We start from the raw sequence: 10,358 nt of genomic DNA, 5'->3' as shown, positions 1-10,358 counted from the left end.
TATTTAGGAAAAAACATTAACTATAACTATAATCAGCAGCAAAGCTATAATTCATATAATTGTGGACATTTATGCTTAAAATTCTTATTATCAAAATAAATAAGTAATTATAAAACTTTCTTTTATTTCAAATTAAATTTTATTTGTACTCATCATCAACATCAACAGGCCTTTCCATTCATATCCACATACATATTAAATACTTAGCAATCAACTATGTTCACATTATTAACACACTTTTCTAGGGGTGGAGCATCTATATATGTATATGCATATGTACGTATGTTCGTTTGTATATATTTCTGACTGCATACCAACACACTTTACTAATTTTCGACATATAAACCACCTGGTATCGGATTTTTCAGATTTCCATCAGCGGTACACCCTGTGATCGATTCCGGTTCTGAATGGTATCGGATTTCTCAGATTTCCATCAGCGGTACACCCTGTGATCGATTCCGGTTCTAAATGGTATCGGATTTCTCGGATTTCCATCAGCGGAACACCCTGTGATCGGTTCCGGTTCCGGACTCAGATTTGTCACCAGCGACATCTTGCGGCTTTTATCTCGGTTCTAAACTGGGATTTCGGTCGGCGGCAGCTTTTGGCGGAGCAGCAAAGCTTGCGGCAGAGCAACAGCAAACCGTATAGCGGTTCTGGACCGGTGCAAACAGCAAACCATATGCCTATTCTGGACCAGTGCAAGCAGCGTTGCTAGCAGCATAAATATACTACTCACTGCTTGTCATGAAATAAATACACATTATGAATTTCAATCAGATTTTATAAAATATAGCGGGTTCATTTTTAGGAAACGAATTTTTCATCATTCAGGTAGCTCACTTTGAGAATTTGAACGAAATCGGTTAATAAATACGACTTTTATAAGTAACTCTACTCCAGCGCCACCAGTGTGTTGTCTAATGGGCTATAATAGAAATATATGCAAGGTAGAACTTCCGACAATTTGACTGGTTTTTGAGTTTAGTCCGAACAACGAAAACGGCTATCATTTTATGTATGTATTTACATACATATATAACAAAAAATCATCATGAAAGTAATAAACGTTTCGAATTTTCATTAACAAAATCGGTTCATAAATAGGGCTTTTATTTTTGGTAAACGTATTTTCCATCATGCTGGTAGCTTACATTTTGGATTTTAACTCGGTTCATAAATACGATTTTTATAAATAAATCGACTCCGGCGCCACCTAGCGGGTCTAGTTTTCGCATACGTATTTCTAATCATGCGAGTTTTCTTGTAGCCTATAATAGGACCATATATGCAAGGTGTAACCTCTGAAAATTTTACTGAAATCTATGCAGTAGTTTTTGAGTTAACTCCGAACAACGAAAACGGCTATTATTTTATATATATATATATAGATATAGATTCGTAATGAAATAAAATAAGATAAAATACCTTTTTAAGAAAAAAATGTGTATACTGAGAAAAAAAATAAAAAAACATTCAACTATATTATTAGGAAAAGAATTGTTAAAGAAGTAAAACTGCTTCACCTAAGGCAGTCAATATGGCGGAATTAGAGCGAGAAGTTGCCAACCGATAACACCTTGTATTATTGCATCATGTAAAATGTGCTGGTTCGAGTGGTAGGGTGTTAGACGATATTAATGAGGCAAAGGGTCCTCGTTGGTCTTGTTAAAAATGCCGATCAACCGAAGTCGACTTATTTAAATTCTTTAGACAGTCCAGAAATAGTTTTTCTGAAATCGGGAAGGATCTGTCGGCGCTTGTTGAAAGATTTAAGCATTATGAAAAAATGTTTAAGTCTTTCACATGCCTCGACAACCCTCCAAACTCCGAGGAAAGCCGAGAAAATAAGCGTACGCGTGTTATTAGTCCACCTAAAAAGATAGTCAATGAATCTACACAGAAAAATCCTCAGCCCTTAGATCTAATCAATCTTTCTTCTCCATGCCCTCAGGCATTGGAGCCTCCGCTATCTAAAGCCATATCCACTAGGTCTACGTCTAAAAATAATAACGACAATCAAACTGTTGAGCTAACATCGACATCTGAAGCTGCCCTATCTAACATTGATCCTCCGAACAACTCGGAATTAGAGCTGTCAAACTATCGATGGTACTATCGATAGTATCGATAGTTTTATTTTTTTGCCCCTATCGATGAGTAGTGATAGTTTTTCTCAAAAAAGGTTAAACTATCGATAGTACTAGTCAGTGGCGTAGGCAGGATTTGGCGAAGGGGGGATTAAAAAAATTTGCATCGATAACTTAAAGTTGTGATACACAATGGCTAGAGGCGTCGCACTATAGGCAAAACACGATTTTTTTTTCAAAATCGTAGATCTTCGCTTAGAAAAGAGATAATGGAATACAAATTTTTTTATCGTGAAGATAGATGATCATATAATACAGGAAAACTATAGAGAAGTTACAACAACAATAACTTAACCCTCAAAATACCGTTTAAAATGTCACTTTTTTTTAATTTTGGATTTTGGCTCCCATTCCACTAGAAAACACTATATTTAATACACCATTAGCACTGTTTCTGAAAGATTTCTCTTTATTTTATCTTAAGACTTGATTCTTGGGACATTGGATGCTGTACCCGAGTGGCCAGATTGGAAAAAGAAAAGCTACCTTTAAACTCTAATAACTCGTAAACTATCAGCTTTCACAAAAAAATGTATATAACAAAAATGGTTATACTGGTCGATATCTTTACGAAAGTGCAGCATTCAACCCTTTAATGCAGAGTCTGTCATATATGAAACGCTTTTTAACCCTTTCAAGGCAGAGGCAAAATGGTTCTCAATATGTTTTCAACGTACTTTTTATTTATTTTTATTTTTAATATATTTATTTTTTTATTTTATTTTTTTTATTCATTTATTTTTTATTATTATTTTACTATGGAAAAATTTTCTACGATTAATATCTACGTCAACATGAGAAAAAGCACGTTCAAAAGCATTTTGAGAAACTTTTTCCTCTGCCTTGAAAGGGTTAAAAAGCGTTTCATATATGACATACTCTGCATTAAAGGGTTAAATGCTGCATTCCATTATCTCTTTTCTAAGCGAAGATCTACGATTTTGAAAAAAACTCGTGTTTTGCCTATAGTGCGTCGCCTGTGGGCATTCTTTCATATATGTATGTATGTGCCATTTCTACCGTTATATATTTTTTGTCTACTCGGTTATTCCCTGGGGAATTCATGCTATATTTAAATTAAAAAAATTAAATTGTTACACCATTTTAATTAATTAGTGTGTATTCCAGTTTTGTTTTGTAGAAGTTTCGTTAGTATACACTTCAGTTTTTACACATTGACTATATCTGCATATTTATATATTTACGCGTATCTATTTACATTTATTTATGCACAAGTCTACAAAATCTTATTACTTATAAAGCGATTTTTAATCTTCGTTGCTTAACACACATTTTTTCAATTACTTCTTGTGTTGTAATCGGCACATCATTATGTACCGCTAACATCGTTAAACCATTCAGCCGCTCCTTAATTGTATAAAAAGAAGGGACAAATAAGATAGCATATTCAACAATTGAGTAGTCTACTTGCAAAGTGCGCTATGTAAATTTTTTTTAGATTTTTAGTTTTTGGTGGGTTTCATGTCCACTAACAGCAGAGTGAAAAAATTGTTCTATATTCTGAAAAAAATAGCATGAAATGTCAACTACTCTTGTAAAAGTCGCTATAATACTTATTTATACACTTTCAAACGTCTCCTCTTCGTATGAACTTAGAAAACTGCAAGAAAACGTGGTAGTTTCGGTGCCTAGTGGAAGAGGTCGCAAAAAAGAAGCAAACCAATCTTCCTAGAGGAGAGAACGCGAAAAGCTAAAAAAAGCTAGCTATGTACAAGTTACTGTTTCAAAACTTGCAATATTAAAGTTTTAAATATAAAATTTGCAAATCTACCATACAGCAATTTTATTTTTTTAATGGTATTAGGCTCTTATTTATCCAAATTTTCAGATAATAAAAAAAGATACAGTTCGGATGTTATTTGTTGTCGTAGACTTTTTTTTTGTTAATTTATGGTTTACTTTTATAAAATCACATAACTCTGTTTGCAAGTGGACTACTCATATATTCATTAAAAGATAATTTGTCATCCGTCTGAAATAAAAAAAATTTAAATCAGAAGGATAAAATAGTATTGTGTTATTAATTCAAAAGTAAATAACTGTAGTTCAATGGCGAAGGGGGGGAGGGGGGGGGGGGAGATCTATCCCCATATCCCCCCTGGCTACGCCACTGGTACTAGTTGACTATCGATAGTTTAAAACCTCTAGCACAGCCGATTTTATTTATAATGTCTCCATATAGCTGCGCGTCAGTTTTTTAAGTTTGTCAATTTTTTATTATAAGTGATACTTTCATTGTGATTCCTCCTTTAATGGCCGGTTTCTCAGGCAACCTTTAATTGAAAAGCTCCCTTTATATTTAAACGTTGCTTCAAACCATAACCTATGTCTGAAGTAAAGCATTTCTATTATCGGTGTTTGACCCTTGTATGTTTCTTGGCTGCAAACAAATCAAAAAATTATATTACGAAATTTAAACAAAATATATCACATTTGAAAATTTATAATAAGCAACAATTAAACAAGGCAACAGTGATTTTGTTGCGGCAAATGATAAAGCTGTTTTTAATGGACTTTTTTATGCTGATTACGAGTCCGTAAGCATAAAGTTTCCATCAGCTCCAGATTTTGAGAAAAACGAGGTCAAAGTGTAAAAAAAATCGCGTTTTTTGCAATATTTTAGAAAGTCTAGCACAAAAAAAAGGTGATAGAACATTTAACTGGGGCTTAAATTAAAGCTATAACTCTCGGCTACTATCCCTGCACCTTGACCTGATGGTCACTAAAAGTCATTTATTGAACAATATAAAAATACTGAAATAAATACTGTGCTATTGAAAAAAATAAATAAGTTTTGCCAAAATCAGTTTTTGCTGTTAAATAAATAACTATAAGTGACCTTAGGGTTAAGGTTCAGGGATGGTATTTTAAGCGATTGTAGTCGACAGTTCAAGTCTTAATTTCAGCCCAAGTGGAAGGCTCTATCCCCTTTTGTTTAATTGCGGTGGGCAGCGTTGCCGAAAGCTTTCGCTGAAAAATCGTCAATTTTCCCCAAAAAAATCGTCATTTGAGCCAAAAAAACGTCAAATTTTTATTTACTTAACTTTTTAAATAAAAAAACGCTAACAAAAATATAAATACAAAGTTTATTTGTTTAGACATACATATGTATAATAAATATGACTGAACACATTACAAAACCAAAAGAAATCCACATTGCATATGGGTTATAATAAAAGTTGATTAATAACAAACATTTTAAATTAGAATTTAAAGCATAACTGCTTATAAATTGTTGTATTCCACTGGTTTAAAGTTTTTTAAAAGAAGTTGATCTAATTTTAAAGTGTAACAGGAGCATTTGTTAACAGATAGATAATCTTGACTGAACAAAATTCCCTCTAAGGTCGTGTTATCTAGCCTGTTTCTGTATTTCGTTTTGTTTAAATTTACTTTTGAGAAAATTCTTTCCACATTAGCTGATGAGCTTGGTAGGGTCATTAAATTTGACACAAACTGACACAATGTAGGAAAAACCTGCTCAGAGTCTGCGCGAGTAATTTTGGATATGGTACTCCAAAATTCTTCGCAACTAAGGTTATCCGTTATTGAAAAATGATCCTTAAAGTTTAAAAATCGTAACTCCCTTAGCTCATCGTCTAATTTTTGAACATCATTTTCAGCAACTAAATTAGGAAACCGCGTTGGTAGCACTTGTAGTGAAATAATTCTTTTATTTAAAATCGCGCTAGGATTAATAAAATATAATTCTTTTAAAACAACATCATTGAAATCAAACCGGCTCCTTAATTGTCTGCAGAGTTCAATATAAAAGGCAATGCAATTATGTGTGAATTCATACAAATCGTTAGAGGAAAGCTTACATTCATCAATTTTGTTTTTTACATACACTCCAAGATATATATCTTCAACTTTACAAAACAAATCCTTATTTTCAAAGTCAATCTCGTAAACACAATCGCCATCTAAATAAATCGAATTGATAAAGTTGTCTAAAATCTTTAGGTAAAGGCCTAACACTGCATTGTGAATATTTTGTATTTGACAATTTGTGCTTTGAAATACTTTGTTAACCTTGTTATTAATATTGAGTACATATTTTAAAAAACATAAATACAGTTCATTAATATCGTTTAGATTTTTAAAAGCAGTAACGGCAGTATCGATATGATCAATATTTGATGCGAACGAGAAAAAAATTTTTATAGGTTGGTACAATTCCGACCCACCACTAATTCTAATGAAAGCCATCTGGTTTGCGCCGGATGTAGCATTTTTTTTTGGTTTGTATTCCAGAAGTGACGAAATTTTTAAAAATTGTGCATTTCTTTTAGGGCTATTTGCAATATAGTTATATATATTTCGTACCAAAGTCTCCACTTCAGAAGGTAATTTGAGGCACGCATACGATGAGCAAAGCGCCAGTGAATGGCAAACGCATTTAATAGTAAACAAACTTGGAATATCAACTTTTAGCAGTTTTGATACGGAATGATTTTTACCCGTCATATTTGCCGCACCGTTCGCTGCGAAACCAATCAAATTACTCTTGTAGCAAATATTATGTTTATTGAAGTAATTCACAACAGTGTTGTATATACTTTTCGCATCACAATTCTCCCCTTCAATTAAGCCAAAAAAAAGTATTTTATATAAAAATCTAAAGCTACTCTAACAGCTAAGCACGGCGATTTTGTATTCGAAATATCCGTTGACTCATCAATGCACAAGGAAAATTTTTGCTGACGTAAAAGTGAACACAAGTACTCAAACTGGGTGCGACCCAATACATTTTTTACAATAAGTGTGGCTTTTGTGCGCCCGCAAGATACTTTTGAAGTTAATTTTGAGTCTGAAATACCATGTTTTAAAAACTGCGTCAAGTGATCTATGCAGGAAAGGGCAACATGCGCTGCAATAAATGCACACAACTGAAGCTCTATAGTCTGAACTTTTCTCGTTTCGGCGGAACTATTTTGAAACTGCGTATCGATAGTACTTTGGTTACTAACTATGCAACTTGCCCTCTCGTTATGCTTTTTACTTGCTTTGTGCCTCAATAAATCACTTTTTCCAGATCTAACTCTAAGTAGGGTGTTGTACAATTTGCAAGCAAGTTCGTCAGTACCTGATGGATTTTTTTTCTTAATCAGCCAACTATCAAACTCCTCCAGCCATGATGAACATATTTTACGTTGATTGCTTTTAGTTTCCCAAAATATATTTATATGCGTATAATGTACAATAAAGTCCGGTTTATTTAATCACAATTATTCACCGTCACAATTTCTTTTACAGCGCCACTTCGTGTTTCAGGGGAGCAATTGCTTTTATCTATATACATATAAATACAAATATAAATTACGCTATAAAATGTTATTTGAATACATTTTTTTATTTTTTGCACATACCTGTGTGAATTAAAAACTTATCCATTTCTTCAGATTTATTTAATTTGAAATATTTAGCTTACGCACGAAACTTCAATGAGCACAAATTGTTTTTCTATAACTGACGAATATTTGAATTCCTCTTTCACCTCTTATCCAGTATTCCGCTTTGTAAATATATCACTATGTAAAGAGACAGAGGTGGCGCATTCCGCTGTTTGTGCTTTTGTGTGATTTTTGTTCTCCTTCATCTCCGCTATTCGCAGGAATGCGCATTCTCGTAAATATGTATATGAACCTTTCTTCCTATCTCTCTACTTTTGTCCAACATATGTACATGCGTGCTATCTTTCCGTTTCTTTTGAATTAGTGTATCAGCAGTGCAAATTTACGATTTGGTTACAATTCTATAGAAAATGTAATAGAACCAAAGGCAGGGTTGTATCTAGAACAAAACTAATAGAACTAAAAGCATGGTTGTATTTTGAACTGGGTTTGCCTTTAACTAATTTTGTCCATAGGAAAGTGGAAAAAACTAAAATAAAAAATCGTCATTTCGGGGAAAAAAACGTCAGAGCGTCATTGAGCTAAAAAAACCTCAAAATGACGACCAAATCGTCAATTCTGCAACGCAGGCGGTGGGTACTCAAACTTCGCACAAAATCAGGTTTTGCTGTTCAATAAATGACTATAAGTGACCATCAGGTCAAGGTGTAGTGATGGTATTTTCAGGGATAGTAGTCGAGACTTCTAGCTTTAATTTAAGCCTAATACCGCCTTTTGTTTCTTTGCTAGAGCTTCTAAAATATTGCCAGAAAAAACCGATTTTTTAACATTTTGACCTCGTTTTTCACAAAATCTGGAGCTGATGGAAACCTCATGCTTATGGATTCGTAATCAGCACAGACAAGTCAATCAAAAACAGCTCTAACATTTGCCGCAACAAATTTTTTCCCATTTTGGTTGTCATGTGTTATAGATCATAAGAAGAAGCTTTCTTTACTAGGCTCATAATTTTGTTTTTAATTGTAAGCTTCAGTAATAGATATGTAAATAAATAAATAAAATTCGATAATAAAATGCTTTACTTAGACAGAACTATACATGTTAAAGCAATATTTAAACATAAAGTGAATTTTAAAGTTAAAAGTTGCTTAAGAAAACGGCCCTACGTGTGTTTATATTTAAAATATTTTGTTTTTTTGTTTTTCGATGCCGTCCCTGTTAATTTGGAACAGTTTTTAACATTACATTGACTATCGATGGTAGAGTTTGACACTATCGATAGTATTGCTGGAAACTGTCAACGAGTAATGATAGTTTTTTTTCTGAAACATGGAAACTATCGATGGTGGCACTATCGATAGTTTTACAACTCTACTCGGAATCCCATATATCTGAAGTCACTACCAAAAAGTTGTAATTCCTCCGAGAAGATCATTCTTTGTCTCTAGATTTGCTAAAGACACTTCTTCGGATGATATAAAGTCCTACATATCGACTAAGATTAAAACTAAAGAAGTATTTATTCGTAAATTTAATTTTGAATACGATCGCGATATTTCATCTATTAAAATTGATGTAGCTGCCGAAGATTTTGATTCACTTCTAAATAATTCATTTTGGCCGACCGGGGCGTTTGTTCGCGAGTTTGAGTATAAACCTTATAAAAGTAATAACACCGTAGCTAAAATTTCTAATCTTAATTCTGATTCAAAAGACTAACTCGCAAGTCTAATTTAAGTATTTACTATCAAAACGTTAGAGGCTTGAATACCAAATTAACTGACTTATATTTAAAAGGTTTTGACTGCATTTATAATATTAATTCCTTGACCGAAACCTGGCTCAAACCTCATATTTTTAATTCCGAAATTCTTCCAAATGAATATCAAATATACAGGAGCGACCGCGAAGGCAGAATCGGCGGTGGTGCTCTTTTTGCGGTGCATTCGTCGATACCATCCGAGGAAGTTAGTGTTGAATATACCGAATTTAAATGTGCGTGTACAGGCTGGTAAGAGTTACGTTTATTTTACTCTTTGCTACATCCCTCCTAATTCTGCCATATCAGTATATACACAGCTGGTCTCTTTACTTGAGTCCGTAAATGCAATGCTCCCGCCTTCCGACTCTATGATTGTTTTGGGTGATTTTAATCTGCCACACATTTCATGGAACATTATTGACACCGATGTTGTACCAATTTCATCTAGAGATAGTTACAATATATTTCTGGAGGAAATGGCTGAACTTTGCCTGAAACAAATAAATATTTGTATATTTTACTCTTTGCTACATCCCACCTAATTCTGCCATATCAGTATATACACAGCTGGTATCTTTACTTGAGTCCGTAAATGCAATGCTCACGCCTTCCGACTCTATGATTGTTTTGGGTGATTTTAATCTGCCACACATTTCATGGAACATTATTGACACCGATGTTGTACCAGTTTCATCTAGAGATAGTTACAATGTATTTCTGGAGGAAATGGCTGAACTTTGCCTGAAACAAATAAATATTTGTCCTAATAAGTTTGGAACGGTCTTGGATCTCGTTTACGTTGATAATGTTCCGGAACCAAAATGTAAGATGGACCATTTTTGTAATGTGTGTGGACGTTTCATAGCAAGCGATGACAAATGTGGCAATGCGAGTGATTGTTTTTTGGAAGCCTATAAACAATATTTCTCGCAAGAGTTTATCACTGACGTAAACTATGCCCCCTAAAAAAGTTTGCTTTAATTGTTATTCAAGTGTTATACAATGGAAAAGTGAAAATAAGAAGGCTATGCCTTTTGGTATACCAATGATGTGGTTAGACAACAG

Source organism: Rhagoletis pomonella, unplaced genomic scaffold (assembly GCF_013731165.1).
Source record: "Rhagoletis pomonella isolate Grant_MI unplaced genomic scaffold, Rhpom_1.0 Rhpom_scaffold_00005, whole genome shotgun sequence".
NCBI lineage: Eukaryota > Metazoa > Arthropoda > Insecta > Diptera > Tephritidae > Rhagoletis > Rhagoletis pomonella.
The sequence above is the reverse complement of the archived record's forward strand: the minus strand, read 5'-3'. Positions refer to the sequence as shown.